Raw genomic sequence first — 4749 nt, 5'->3', positions numbered from 1 at the left:
GGACACGGCGGCCGCAGACAGACGCCTCCAGCATAGCCGCGCCGAGGCTCGAGGCCAAGGAGCACGCGCAGCTCCCGCAGCTCAACATCTTGCGGGTCACCAGCACGGGCAAGGAGGTGAGCGGAAGGCTTCCCTGCGCCCTCGCGCCCCGAAAGGTCACCTCACTCAGCACCTCTCAAGAGCAAATGGAAGCGGACGACCGGCACACTCCTGAGACGGCACTGAGAATGCAGCCACCATCTCAGCAGCCTGGACTCGGGCAAGGCAGCCCTAGGGCTAACGGACGTGGCACCTCCTTGGCCGGCCGTCCACCGGCCCCTGCCCCGACCCGCATCCGCGTCCCGTCCCTGCCACTGCCAACCTTCTCCAACTCGAACGTCCACTTTCTCCCATTCTTACTTTGCTGAAAATATCGGGGCGGTTTCCTCCCCAAGACGCCTGATTATGGAAGTTAAAAATTTCAAAAGCCCGACCCCTCTTCTGCTGACACCCCACTTATCTTTTTTTAAATAGCATTTTGGCGCTCTAAACTGATCTCCCCAGCAAGGCCCAGTATGAAGCCTGAGCCACGGAAGTGAATGCGAGTCTGTAAGATAGTTAACAGTGCACGTAAAGGAAAGGGGCGTCTTGTTCTTGTTCTCTTCATCATACGTCAACCAAGGTTTTTATATCAAACCAAAGGGAAATACTCCGCTAGAATATGGATTGCTGAAGTCACCAAACTGTGATTATTGATCCTGTACATACCATTGTTTTTTAAAAAAAGAACAGAGCTTTGTATATTTGAAATGTTATAACGCAATTGCACTCAGCGTGGTATGCTAAAAGTTTGTCCTCCTTCAGATTCTTACTGTGTTGTAGATATGGTAGGGTTCCTAGACAAATATTTGTGTACTCAAGCCCTTTATTTAACTGATTAACTGTAGAGGCTTCCGAAACCTTCAAGATAAAGGCAATGGTACAGTAAAAAAATAAGAAGAATAAAAATAAAAGTATGTCTGGAGCTTGTCTCTCCTTGGCCTTCCATTTGCAATGTCCATGATGCAAAATCTTCCAGGTGGTACCTGATTCTTTTATTACTTGATGCTGACAAGGTCCATGGGCAGAGCCCAAGAGAAAAGCCTTACAGGTTATGCAGACTCTGAAGCCATATAAAATATATGCTCTGGGGTATTATTTGGACACATTTTTAATATGGTCCTGACTTCTTACAATCCTATGTGCCAAAGGACTGAGAAGTTATTTCAAGGTTCATTTAGCCCATGTGCTGATTAAGCTTATTGGGAGCTATGGTAGTCTTGGATCCTCTGAAGGAGCTTTTTTAAATGCCCACATAAATTCAACAGAAATGGTTTTCATACAGCCTAAAAGACATAAAATGTCAAAAATGTTCTGAATGCCAGTATATATGTTTTTAGACTAAAAGCAGAAGCAGATCAAAGCATTAGAGCAATGTTCCTATTGCAAGTCTTGGAGATAACATCTTCAGATAACACTGAGGTAAGCAACACAGAGTGCAATCACTGGAACAATTGTTGCTGGGAAGCCCAGAGCTATTAAAAAGAAGAAAAGACTCTGGACTATACCAGCAAACTTCCAAGGCTGGTCTGCTCCAGGGACTTCAGCTCAGCCTTCCAGCCTTTGTGTGAAGCTCATTGTTAAACAGGGCAGCTACTCTAGCAAAGGCATCACTGTCGGAATTCCAGCTCCCATTGAAAGGGTTATCAGCAGCTATTGTTTTGATGTTTCTCAATTTGCAGTGTTCAGGGGAGGAAACCATCCCCTCCTTTATGGCACCAATCCATTAAAACCTAAGGGCCCCTTTCCTGGGCTCCAGAATAATTTGTCACTTATGAGATATCCTCTCTTCAAACTGTCTGTGAAAATCCCAAATTATACAATTTGAAGTTCATGACCCCTTTTTCCTCTTTATGTTCCCAGCTCTCCCTCTCTCCCAGTTTGCTGAGCTGTAGTTCAGGGAAAATCCCTGTGAATCGCTCAAGCATCCAAACTTTCCCTATCTTCCTCCTCCCAAGCATAGGAAGATCTAACTTGTCAGGTAAAAAAGCCAAAAAACAAGACCAGACCAGAACCACTACAAGCCATTATTGTAGGAACAATCTGCTGGGACATCTCCAAACAAAGGAGAGAGAGAGCAATATGGCTGAGACAGGCAGTGCTTTTTATAGGACCAGAGTGGGGCTTACAGGATCTGGGGTGGGATTGAGTATGTAGTGGCTAGGGATTTGGGGGAGTTTGTGATATCACTAGGAGGGGCTGTGACATCACTAGTTGCTAGGAGGCAGCAAGTATAAGGTTACTCTTTTGGTGGCAAGAGGGACATGTTGGTAGGAGAAGCCGTATTTTAGGTGAGAAGCGGGGCATTATGGGAAGGAGAAGGCTATTTTATGTAGCAACCATTTTAAAGCGTGGGAACTCTAACATAACTGTTACTACAAATAATCCAAAACTCCCCTTGGCTCCCACCCCCACACACACAGACCAGCTCTTCTCCATTCCCTTATTAAGGAAACAATGAAGTGAACCTTCCAGGATATGCTGGTGCAGACAGTGATCTCTAGCAATAAATTACTTCCTCACTTAAGAGACTTTTATGGGTCAGGGAAACCATATGGCCCATGCAGCTGACTCCAGGTCAAATCCTGCAAACATGCTCGTCCATCTCACCCCGGTGGTCTTGAAAGACTGCAGGGTGCACAATACTAACATTTTTCATCCCCTCACTCCCCCATCCTCCAGATCCATGCAATTCACTCCCTATAGCTGGACTGCCTTCCTTCCTCACTCTGTAGCCACTGCTTCTGCACCTATAGGCTCTAGTACTGGGTTTGTCCTCTAGTCCTTCCTCTGCCGGCAACATCACAATATAGCCCGTGTGGGGAGTGTTCCCCTGGGATTTGTCGCCCTGGCTGATGTACTTCTCCACGTCTTTATCTCACTCATTTCTTTCTTCGTCCTGGCGATAAGAATCATGTAACATATGTTGTCTCTTCACAAATTTACCAAATTAGGTAGGCAAGGACTGCTTGCCCTGGGTCCTCTTGCCCCGTTCCCATTCCTGCTGGGGGAAGGGTGGGGAATGCTCAAAGCCACTCCTTTGTGAAACAGCATTGACTGGGACATTCATTCCCTACCCTGCACTTCTCACCCCAAGAGCAGAGACTCAGTGAGGGCTGAGAAGGGCAGGCAGGATTGCAGGGAAAGAGCCACATAAAGTTTTAGGATATACTAGCCATTTCCTACTGGAATACCAGATGGGGAAAAGAGGCCTGGAATTAATTAATCTAGTAGTTAATTTAAAACAACTTCAAGCCTAAATTCACCATAGACTGGAATGCAAAATATATAAGTTCACACAAATAGATTTCCCGTTTGCAGGAGACCACTTTGGGTCATTACCCTCTCCCAACTTCCACCTTCAAAATAATTTTCTCTCCCCTTCCCAGAAACACCAAAGTTATGAGTACTAGGCTAGTGATGATCTTGGGTGCTATTTACAAAACAATAATAGTTATCGCTATTTCCTCTGAGATTGCTTTTCTCAAGCAATGTTATCAAGGCAGGATTAATAATAATAAACTCCCTGTTAGGTTCTTTCTCCAGGAAGGCATGATTATTTCACCTTACATGTTATAGATAAGTAAAGTGCAAGTTAGAAAAATTAAGTATAGCGGCACAGTTTGTAATAGCTAAAACTTGGAAACAGCCCATCTGCCCATCTATTGGAAACTGGATAAAGAAGATGTGGTTTTCTATAAAATGGAATACTACTCAGCCATAAAGAACGAGAAATTAGAGTCATGCATAGGAAAATGGACACATATAAAGGATATACTCTTAAGTGAAATAAAAAGTCACACATGTGTAAATACCAAATAGTTTCTCTGGTGTGAAAAACTATAATAGTACACAAATCCTAATGGGATTATTAAGAGTGTGAAATAGGAAGAAAAGGGCTAAAGGTGTAGGGAAAGGGCATAAAGAACGAGAAATTAGAGTCATGCATAGGAAAATGGACACATATAAAGGATATACTCTTAAGTGAAATAAAAAGTCACACATGTGTAAATACCAAATAGTTTCTCTGGTGTGAAAAACTATAATAGTACACAAATCCTAATGGGATTATTAAGAGTGTGAAATAGGAAGAAAAGGGCTAAAGGTGTAGGGAAAGGGGGAAGGGTAGGGGCAAGGAAATAAGGGAAAAGAAAAATATGAGAAAATGAAAAAATGGAAATAAAGAGTATTTTGCCATTTTGGGTAGCCGTTCAAAAAATCTTTTCTTTCTTGTTTTGAACTGTTGTGGCTGCCTCAGTGTCCTGAATTGATTCAAAACAGTGACAGTAATTTCTGCAAAGGTATTATGTCCTCATCCACTTTGTTCTCCACATCCGGTACCTAGAGACTTCTGGCTTTTCCCCAAAGTCTCAAGGATTATGAAAGGTAAACATTTTGAATTAATTCAGGGCAAGGAGGCTGCCACAAGGGTGCAACTAAAGACATTTACAAAAAAAAAAAAAAAAAAAAGATTTTCAGAACTGCTTCCAAAACTGGCAAGAACAAAGCATATAAGTTAGTTTGAAACAGTGGAAAGTATTTTGAGAGAAATTAATAGCAATGTGTCTTTTAATGATAAATTTTTAAATATTCATTATATTTTAAATCATATACATATATACATATATATATACGTATATATACATATATGTGTATATATATATATATATA

Source organism: Fukomys damarensis, unplaced genomic scaffold, assembly GCF_012274545.1.
Source record: "Fukomys damarensis isolate Sample0158 unplaced genomic scaffold, DMR_v1.0_HiC HiC_scaffold_29, whole genome shotgun sequence".
NCBI lineage: Eukaryota > Metazoa > Chordata > Mammalia > Rodentia > Bathyergidae > Fukomys > Fukomys damarensis.
This window is presented reverse-complemented; position numbering follows the sequence as displayed.